The sequence below is a fragment of the Crocuta crocuta genome, unplaced genomic scaffold (genome assembly GCF_008692635.1).
Source record: "Crocuta crocuta isolate KB4526 unplaced genomic scaffold, BGI_CrCroc_1.0 scaffold751, whole genome shotgun sequence".
Lineage (NCBI taxonomy): Eukaryota > Metazoa > Chordata > Mammalia > Carnivora > Hyaenidae > Crocuta > Crocuta crocuta.
Genome location: NW_027530353.1, coordinates 686373 through 697003, shown reverse-complemented (window position 1 = coordinate 697003; position 10631 = coordinate 686373). Strand labels below are relative to the sequence as shown.

Sequence of the window (10631 nt, the reverse complement as noted above, 5' to 3'; positions counted from 1 at the left end):
GGAGCAGGGGTGGGCGGGGTGTGTAACTAGATTTCGGTTCTGAACCGACTATAGATAAATCATGTTTCGGTGTCTTTGGGCACCAAACCTAGCCGTTGTGATCTTCGGGGGCTCTGTGCGAACTCCTGTTCCACTTTGCCGACTAGGTCTTCTAGGTTGTGCCCCTAGGGGGCACTAGACAGAGAGAGACCTGGGAGGCAGGAGGTGGGCAGAAGGGACTGGGTGCCGGGCGTGGTTCGCTTGTGACATCCTTGCAGTGACGCTGTGCCCCAGAAGCAGCAGCCGGTGTCAGCCTTCCTGGAAGAGGGTCGCAGCGCGGCCTCTAAGAAATCTCAGCCCACTAACCGGGAGGCCTGGCCCCAGCGCTCCCGGAGAGCAGGCTTAGGACGCTCCACCGCACCACTCAATCCGGGAGGCCGACGGGGCCTTTCAGCAGACCCGCTTCTCGGCCTTAGCTGCACATTAGAATCCCGGGGAGCTTTGGAAAGCCCCAGTGCCCGACGGCCGCCAGCCCAGAGCCAGACTCGCCCGGGCTGAGAACCACGCAGGAGGTGGGCATTCAGGATCCAGGTCAGCTGGCTGCTTCAGCCACAACGAACCGTACTCTAGTGAGAGCTTCCCTGGGCGTGTTGTGAACGATCCGCTTAGAAGGAACTGCCTGATTCTCCCAGGCCGGCCTTGGGATGCCCAGAAATCAACAAGGGCTCAACCCCAGGGGAGGGATAAAGACTCCACCCATCGAAGCAAAGGAAGTTTCCAGGGTCAGCCCGCAGCGCCCAGCCAGGAGCTGCCAGAAAACAAGCGTTACGTCTGCTCTGGGGGGCTGGTAGCCTCCGTCTCCTCGCAGAGCTGCAAACGGCTGAAACCTGCGGCTTGTCCTGATGGAAACTGAGCTGTGACCAGACCAGACCCACGCTGTCTCTGCTGCCTGGTGCCGGCTTCAGGCCAGATTTATATCGTTTTTTTGGAAGAGGATCGCTCCCCTCGCTCATCCAGGCGGAGGACGCAGCAGCCTCCAGCAGTGACCGTGCGCCGTCCGGGCTGCCTCCCCCGCCCCGCGATCCCCCTGCAGCTGCTGCAGNGCCCCCAAGATCCTCCTCCACCTCCTCCGCTGCAGAGTCCTCCCTCCTAACCCCCAGCCTTCGGGTCACGGAAACTGACCCGCGTGAGCGCATTCTGACCCGGGTCGGCAGCTGCTGACTCACTCCGGCACTGGGGACGAGTCAGCGTCTCCGCGCGCCCGGACGACCTTGTTTATACGCCTGCAGCCGCAACCGCGCCGTCGTGGCCGGAGCACCGCGGCAGGAAAGGCCCCGAGTGCTGATTCCCCAGCCCCGCGAGGCAGACTTCCTCCCCTCCCAAGTGGGCAGAGGTATTGATCACCTCCCTCCCCCCGCATTCGTAGGAAGGACACCTCGCTAGAAGTGGGGAGCCTTTTTCTGTTTCGTCTGAAACAGCATTACCGCTTTTCCGATCATAGAAGTAATGCATTATTCTTGCTAGAAACTCAAACAGCACAAATACATGACAAATGCACGACGAAATACAAAGGAACGACGAAAACGATTTCTGTGAATCTCAACTTCTAAAGATAATTTCTGATAATATGCATATTTCCTTTCAGACGGACACACTCAGATGTCCTTTAAAAGCAATAATGGTTTACTCTTTTATTCACAGTGTTTAATGGCTGTGATTCCATCTGCTGTAATCTTTTAAATACTGTTTTGCAGAAATACTGGTGACTTCTAACACCTTTTATACCTTGTTATTTTTTCTGAGTCTTTGAAAGTTGCATTATGTATTTTGATGGATGTAGAATGGATTTTTTTTTTAAGATATGTATTATTAATCAAAGAGCTTCCACAAACAATTTATTGTTTCCCCCTCTTGGATTGTTTGCTGGTTATGTGGTTTCCTTTTGTCTTTAGAACATTCCACCTTCCCATAAATCAATTAAGTTGTGGCCATTGATGTAGACTCCTCTCCAAATTAGTATTCTGAGTGGTCTCCTCTGTTTCTGCCTCCTCTTCCCTTTCTTCCTGACAGCTCATTATTTCCACCTTTTTTAGTTTTCTGAGTTATCTGTGACTTTTATTCCCTTCAATCAAAGAGCACAGGGAATTAGTTAACATGGGCATGAGAGGCTTCAGCCTTTTAAACAGACTTAAAGGCACCTGATTGGCTCAGTCGGTTAAGTGTCCGACTTTGGCTCATGTCCGACTTCGGCTCAGGTCATGATCTCGCGGTTCGTGTTGCGCCTCGGGCTCTGTGCTGACAGCTAGCTCAGAGCCTGGAGCCTGTTTCAGATTCTGTACCTCCCTCTCTCTCTGACCCTCACCTGCTCACACTATCACTCAGAAATAAATAAAACATTAAAAATAAATAAACAGACCTAGGCTCCCCTCTTCCATGATTTTTTTCTTTCTCCTTTTTTAAAATTGTGGTAAAATACGCATAACATAAAATTTACCATCTTAACCATTAAGTGTACAATTTGATGACGTTAACTGCATGCAGATTGTTTGCCGCCATCATTGCCATCCACCAGGACTTTTTTTCATCTTGCAAAGGTGAAATTGTGTCTACTGCTCATTCCCCTGTCCCCCACCCCTGCACCCACCACTCTGCTTTCTGTCTTTATGAATGAGCACTTAGATACTTATATAGGTGGAATCATACAGTATCTGTCCTTTTGTGACTCATTTCATTTATCATAATGTCTCCAAGGATTATCCCATGTTTTAGCATATGTCAGACTTCTCTTTCTTAAAATATTGTTTTTAATGTTTGTTTATTTTTGAGAGAGAGAGACGGGATGCGAGAGGGGGAGGCGCAGAGACAGAGAGAGAGAGGGAGACACAGAATCTGAAGCAGGCTCCAGGCTCTGAGTTGTCAGCACAGAGCCCAATGTGGGGCTTGAATTCACATACTGTGAGATCATGACCTGAGCTGAAATCGGACACAACCCACTGAGCCCCCCAGGTGCCCCACTTCCCTTCCTTTTTGAGGCTGAATACTATTCCACTGTTTTTAATATGGCACATTGATTTATTCATTCATCCAGCAGTGGACACTGGGTTGCTTGCATCTCTTGGCCATTGTGAATAATGCTGTTATGAACATTGGCATATAAATAGCTGTCTGAACACCTGCTTTCACTTCTATTGGGTATATATCTAGGAGTGAAATTACTGGGCCACGTGATAAGCCTGTATTTAATTTTTGGAGGAAATGCCATACTGTTTTCCATAGTATCGGTACCATTTTACATTCCCACCAAGAACAAGGGCTTTCATTTCTCCACATCCTTATCAACAATTATTATTATCATCTGTTTTTTTGTTTTTGCTTTTGCGTTAGTAATTGCCATCCTAATGGCTTTGAGGTTATTAGAAGATGTTTTGGGGCAAGACTAGCCTTACTTGTTGATGAAGTAAGCAGAACGTAGATCGCTATCTGCGGCTGGTGTCTAAATCCCCAAATGTACTGTGTTTTCCTCTTGACACCTGTAGGTATCAACTTGGCTCCATAAAAAGTATCTTTGTAGCATCTCCTTCTCTGTTTTGCTCCAGGTTAGCATTGGTCAAAAGAGAAATTTGGGTGAGATCTGCAGGGCAAAAGGAACATTGTTAGTTAGCTACCTGAGAGAGGGAGAGAGAGAAAAGGGGTATGCGTTCCAGCGTTGTGGCCTTCTCCCTGCTGACTGCAACCTATCTCCCCTGCAGGGGTCCCTCCTGAGCCAGACACACCCCTGGGGGCAAATTTCTCTGCCTTCTCGCCTTCACAGCCTCGATCTGCAGCCAAGAGGGCCTGGCTCCCTGGATGTCACTGCGAAGACCACTTGTGCCAGGTCTTTAGGAGGGCTGGTAGCTACTTCTCTCTGACCTTACAGCTTCCGTTTCTGATCTTTACTTATGCACCTCCTCTCACAATATGTGAAGTCTAATATCTTATAATAAATCTCTTGTCCATAATACACAGAGTGGATCAACTTCTCTTTCTAGAACCTTTGCTGATAGAATATCTTCTTAGTTTTGTTAGATTGCCTTCCTAGGAGACAAAATTCTGTCCTTGCAAGAAGAGAGATTAGGCTTTAGGTCAACAACTCTCAATCCTGTACCTAAAAATCACCTAGAATATTTTAAAAAATATTGATGCTGAGCTCCATCTAAGACAAACTAAATCAGAATATTTAGGGGTGGAAGGCTCAGATACAGATATAGTTTAAATGATTCTTGCATGATTATGATGGGCAACCAGAGTTGAAACCTACTTCTTTGAGTTAAATGCTTTTAAAACCTTGACACCATGTATTTAATTCATATAGAAGTAGAAATGATTAACATCTAAATCTTGCCTTGAATGAGCTGTACTGAATAAGCTGGAAGAGAAAAGAATGATTCAAGGGGTATGGNGGAAGATGGGGGCGGGGGGACCAGAGCATGTAAAGCAAAGGCTTTTCTTCTAGGAGAAGTTGAATATAGCAAGCCTGGGAATGAGTGAAAAAGAAACTTCAATTATTTCATAATTTGATAATTTTACTGTGGGCTAGATCTATTCCATGCACAAGAGATTATGTGAGGGAAAATCGTAAATCAGAAGACAAGAATACCTAAAGTAAAATGAAAGAGGAGACAGAAATTTGATGGTTGTAATATTCAAAATGTTTCAGGTCACTAGCTGTTCATCCAATGGCTAAAGGTTGGCATCAGACACAGATCTAAGTTAATTCCAAAAATTAGCCTTTTTTAAAATGACAAGAAAGACTTTGCCAAAGGCCTCAGGCAAATGACTACATGAGCAATGGGACTCTGCTGAAACATTGTAACTTGGAAAGAAATTTGGCCTTTTGGTGGACAAAATTTACAAGGAGATAGTAAAATTGTCCTTTGAAGCAGGCTCCAAATATGTCCCTGCATTTGTGGGCTCAAAGAGTCACCCTGTTTTCCCAGAAGTCTGAGATCTAAAATAAATTCTCATCTTTCCCATATTCAGTAGGTTGCAACTAGATTGGAAATGTGTTGCTCATAAACACAGGAAGCTGAAACATATAATTAATATAATCTCTCAAATGACATATTGAGTGTTCCTTTTCTACCTAAAATATTACTTCCTAAAACTAATAGCTTTATGACTTCCCCAGAAGAATGTCCTTTCTTTCTTAATCTTTTTATATTATAATTTTCCATATCTTTCCCAATTCCATACTTTATTTTGCCCACTACTGGCTTGTATCTGTCAGCTTCACGTCTATTATGGCTAATTCCTCCTGAACTTTCTTCTAATTATTCTCTTGGCCCTGTTGTTTCTGGGTTTCGATCATTGTTTGAATCATTCACTCATTCGCTCAACTTTCATGAAACTCACTGAGTGTCCACTCAGTGTGGAGACAGAGGAGAGAACAAGTCCTCAACCCTGAGGTAGGGGAAGATCATGAATAAATAAACAAAAAAATGGACAAGGTGACTTCAAACACTTGTCAGTATCAGGAGGTGAAAGAACAAGATGATGGGATAGAGAACAACCTGGCGATGCATGAGTGAAGGATGTTTAGACAGGATGTTCTGGAAAGATCTCTGCAGAGGTGGCATTTGAACCAAGAACTGAAGACTAGGAAGACTCAGCCACTGAAGAGACTTGAAATGTCACAGGAATTAAAGGGAGACCAGAGTGGGCTGGTGTGAATGAGTTTTTTGTTTGTTTTGTGTATGTGTGTGTATCCATATTTATTCCACAGGCTACTTGCGCATTATTCATATGTAGCTTTTCCGTTTGTGTAATAACCTCCAAGCTTCCCAGCACCCAGCCCCCAAAGGCTGCTCATTGGTTCCTCTTCAGTCTTCCTGTACCCCACAGGGCAAGGTGAATAATCCTGATTCCTGCAGCCTGTGAACGGTCAGTTTATTTGGAACAGACAAGCCTGGGGGCTCATGGCAGAGGTGGTGGCTCCTTAGGTGGGTAAGCCTTCTGCCTGATACAGCACTAGGGGCCTCTGGGGAGATGGGTCAGTACAACACCTCCTTCTGCGCAGCCCCTGAGCCAAACCCTCCAAGTTGCTGGGTGGACCCACATCACTGTAGCCAGGAAAAAACATTTGTAACAGACCCAAAGCAAGAGGACCTAAGAGAAGAAGGAGCAGGACTGGGGGTGGGAGGGGGAGGGGAAGGGGGAAGGGCAATATACAGAAGGTGGGCGGGGCACTTAATTCAGTTGCACAAATAAATGGTGGGTCATTGTAGAAACAGAGGCTAGAGAGAGCCTATTATTCCGGGTAAAATGTTTTAATAAGCTTAAGAATGATGCAATATTTTTAAAAAGAGAATGATACAACATGATTATTATATTTAAAAAGTTGGTCAGGGGGGTCCGGGTGGCTCAGTCAGTTAAGTGACTCTTGATTTTGGCTCAAGTCATGATCTCAGCACTGTGGGATCTAGTTCTGCATCAGACTCTGTGCGACCAGTATGGATTGGGATTCCCTCTCTGTGTCTATCCCACCACCTGCTGGTTCTCTCTGTCAAAAATAAATAAAATAAATACACTTAAAAAAATTTTAAAAGATGGTCCAGTCTATTTTGTGGGTAACCATTTGTTTAAACTTTCATGGCTTACAATGTACTTTCCCATTCATTTTCTCACTGGATCCTCACTCCAGGCTGAAAAAGTCAGCCCTTCTCATGTGCTCTTCGGCTTCAGGAAGCTGTGAGAATGTGGTTAACTGACTCAGCAAAAGTCGCAGCGGTGGAATGGAGTCCAGGTCTTCTGATCAAAGTTCTAAGCTTCTGGATAATCTCAGGTTTATAGTTACTTTCTTGCACATACTTATGTTTTATTCTTTCCATTAAAATTTTAGTTATTTAGGGGCGCCTGGGTGGCTCAGCAGGTTAAGCGTCTGACTTCGGCTCAGGTCATAATCTTGTGGTTCATGAGTTCAAGCCCCACATTGGGCTCTGTGCTGACAGCTCAGAGCCTGGAACCTGCTTTGGATTCTGTGTCTCCTTCTCTCTCTGCCCCTCCCCCACTCACAGTCTGTCTGTCTCTCTCAAAAAAAAAAATGAATAAACACTATAAAAAGTTTAAAAATTTTTAGGTATTTAAGTCAATGGGCAAAGTGTGGGTCAAATGTCTGCTACCTCAAGAGAATCATCTTAAATGCTATGTAGATACTTTGGTATAAGATAGACTCTTTCCTCCTGTTTAACCTATTTGTTGTCTAGCTGAGACACCATATGTATTTCCAAACATGATTAACAATGCGAGGCTAACTCAAGGAACATTAAGGAAATTACTAAAGATTTTCAAGAGTTATTTGTCAGGAATTAAGACTTGAGGTAGGCTTTATAAAATGAGTAGGCATCAGACAGGTAGTAGCATAGAGTGCATTGGGGAAGATAAAAATTCCAAAATACACCATAGGACAATCTATAATAGGATTTAGCATCTGCAACCCTATTCTCCATAATCATCATATCTGTAAATTACTTCTACTCACGAGTCCCCAAAAAAATGGAGCTACAATATAATAAAACCACTGTGTTATTTTTGCAACCGTAGCTTCAAAAAGCCCTCAGCCCTTCGAATCACATGGCTGTCCTAGCATCCCTCTCCTTTACAGAAATTTTGCAACCTCTCGTAAACAAGTAGGAATTCTTGAAAACAAAGGTACTGAGGCTGGAATTTGGAACATGCCATTGGAGGCTGGTGGCATTGGCAAAGCAGGCTGAGAACTTTACACTTTGAGGCGGTTGTGAGTGGAGCTGTACTTGGGGAAGATTCCATTTACAGCCGGGACAGTTTGCAGTGTAACAGACAATGGAATCACTCACAGGGATAAGAAGTTTTCTGGAACAAACAATCCAGGTGAGTTAGGATATAAACAAGGACGGGGAAAGAAAGAACAAATCGGAGGGCCTGTTACAGTCATGCAGAGATGAACTGAGAAGCCTTGCCAATTAACCATGTTATTACTTGACAGTCAGTTTTTCTCAGACCAAAAAAAAAAAAAAAAAAAAGGAAGCCATGTTGATGTGTTGATTCATGCTTTATGGTGGCGACAGCATGTATGGAGCCCGGAACCTGCGCCTTCAAAGCAGCCTCCGTTTTATAAGGATTTTATTTTAGAGTTGAAAGGAGCATTTTGCACCGTAATAGAATCCTTTATAACATTTCTTAAGCAGAATTATGGTTTAAAAAAAAACACATCCATTCTGCTTCAGGAACACTATGATTCATTATTTAGTTCATTATTTAGATTGTAACTGTTATTCAGTTTTGAGCTTCTTGCCAAAACTTAAGACCAAATGCTGCCTTTGGATACAATGATAGACCGCCATTTGTTTTTCAAGGACCAAGACTGAAAGAGCACTTATCTAAACACCATGAGAAGTTTTTCATAAACATACAGTATGTTTTTTCTTTTATTTTAAAACTCTGCCTCGTTATGTTTATACTGATCTTTAACGCTGACTTGAAGAGAAATATGTAGTTTATGGGGGTGTGATGTGAGGGGACGGGAGGCGGAGATTTTTTTGAGAGATAAAACCCAGAGAAGAAGCTTGGGGCAACGAGCTGTGTTAACATCGCCCAGAGAGATTTTTAAACTAATTATTCACAGAGATCCTCTTTTGATGGGTCTTGGCTGGATCCTGGGAACCTATATTTTCAAAAGCTTGGCAGACAATTCTAGATACTTACATTTTTCTAAAGGAGGGATGCTCAACTACCCCGAATTTCATGTTGACAATATCCTGCTGAAGGACAATATCCTGTCCTTAGAGCCTGTTTTTTGTTGTTTTTATGGTTTGTTTGTTTTGTAGATCAGGAAACTATCCTTTCCTATAATTCTTTAGATTTGCTAAAACCATTTATTAGTCTAGAATCAAATCAGGATTTCTGCCCAGGCAAAGTTTTGCTATTATTTCATCTATTTATTAAACAAATATTTCTTTAGCAAGGTATTTTTTTAAAGATACGGTGGTAATGAAGGCACATTAGTCATTTTCATGAAGTTTATATTCTAGTTGGAGAAGATAATAATAACGTTTCTAAACAGAGAGACAGGGAAAGAGAGGACAAACGACCCTACAGGAGATACATGGCTCAAGGAGGACTTATTTTCAAAGGAAATGTTTGCAAAAGCATGTGCGAGAGAGACTGTGGTTGTTAGTGCAGTAGCTCAGGGCTGGAGACAGTCCAGTTCTTATCGTATGTAAGTCTGTAGGGATGAGGTAAGCATGGATTACTTGAATCCAGAAAGAAACAGGGTCCTGTACAGATGGCCATTTTCAAAGGAGCAATGACCTTAGTTAGAGGGACACAGCCAGATATAAACTGGGAAAAATATTCTCAGCACATATAACTGACGAAGGATATGTATCTAGAATCTACAAAGAATTTCTACAACTCCATAAAGGGAAGACAAATAACCTAATAAAAATGGGCAAGTGCTTAATCAGCACATGAAAAGATGGTCAACATCATTATTCATCAGACAAACGCAACTTAAAAATCACTGTGTACCAACTATAACGGCTAATTTTTAAAATCTGATAATAACAACGGATAGGATGTGAAGCAAATGGAACTTCACCATGGCTGGTGGGAATGTAAAATGGTCCAACCACTTTGGAAGATAGTTTGTCAATTCCGTTAAGTTTAACATACACTGAACAAAAGTCCCACCCGTTCCTTGCCAAAATATTTACTGGCCACATCCCCCTAATGAGTTCTTTGTCCACATAGAGGCATAAGTAAAATGTCCATAGTAGCTTTATGTATAATGGACTCAAACTGAACATAACCTGAATGTCTACCAACAGGTGAATAAACACACAAGCTGTAGTACAGTCATACGATGCAATACTAACCATCAATAAAGATAAAATAAAAACCTTTTAGTATATACAAGCCTGTGGATGAATTCCAAAAATATTTTCTGAGTGAAAGAAGCCAGATATAAAAAAAGCTTTTGATGGAATTTTAGTCCACAGGACAAGATAGATTCTTAAAGGGAGATTAGGAAGATAAAGAAGAAAATGAGCCCAAAGATTAAGTCTAGAGTCCTCTAGTATCGCCAAGTTGAGGAGAAAAAGATCCAAGAAATGAGTCTGGAAGGGAGCAGCGTGCAAGGTAGAGGGAAATCCACGAGAGAACAGTGTCATTGAAACCAAGAGAAAAGAGTGTTTTGAGGGGAAGCAGCGGCCATCTTGCTCTATTGCTGCTGCGAGAACAAGCGAACAGGAAAACCAAAGTGACTACCGGAAGTAACAAAATGGAGCACCCTACAGACCTTGACGAGAGTTACCACAATGTGAAATGGGACAGAAGCCCAACTGAAGATGTTTGTAGAGGAAATAGGAAAGGCAAAGTGAAAATACCAGTTCTCAACAACACTAGTGGGGGGGTCTGCAGGGAAGGCCTGTCTACAATAAAGCAAAAGCTCATGTGGAATCAAGGGAAGGTTAATTTACTTTTAATCTGTTTTGTGGGTGTTCATTTTAGGATTGGAGACACCACTCCATGTTTGTAGACACAGAGTAATCCAGGAGAGAGAGAGAGAGAGAGAGAGAGAGAGAGAAGTAGATGACTCAGAAGAGAGACTAATTGCAGAAGAAAATGAAATTGCAAAA

At 43.0% G+C, this 10631-nt stretch overlaps 2 long non-coding RNA genes across 3 annotated transcripts in view; one reads left to right on the top strand and one right to left on the bottom strand.

The window, feature by feature from the left end:
• Positions 1 to 1713: 1713 nt before the first annotated feature.
• The window catches only part of LOC144232989 (uncharacterized), an 87138-nt gene continuing 78220 nt past the window's right edge, over positions 1714 to 10631 (bottom strand). For both annotated transcript variants that reach the window (XR_013335562.1, XR_013335563.1), the window contains 2 exons: positions 3426 to 3610; positions 1714 to 2101 (listed from right to left, as the gene is read on the bottom strand). This is a non-coding gene — a long non-coding RNA (uncharacterized LOC144232989). The remainder of the gene's footprint in view (positions 2102 to 3425; positions 3611 to 10631) is intronic.
• LOC144232990 (uncharacterized) overlaps positions 7744 to 10631 on the top strand; it is a 65895-nt gene continuing 63007 nt past the window's right edge. The window contains exon 1 of the long non-coding RNA XR_013335564.1: positions 7744 to 7863. This is a non-coding gene — a long non-coding RNA (uncharacterized LOC144232990). The remainder of the gene's footprint in view (positions 7864 to 10631) is intronic.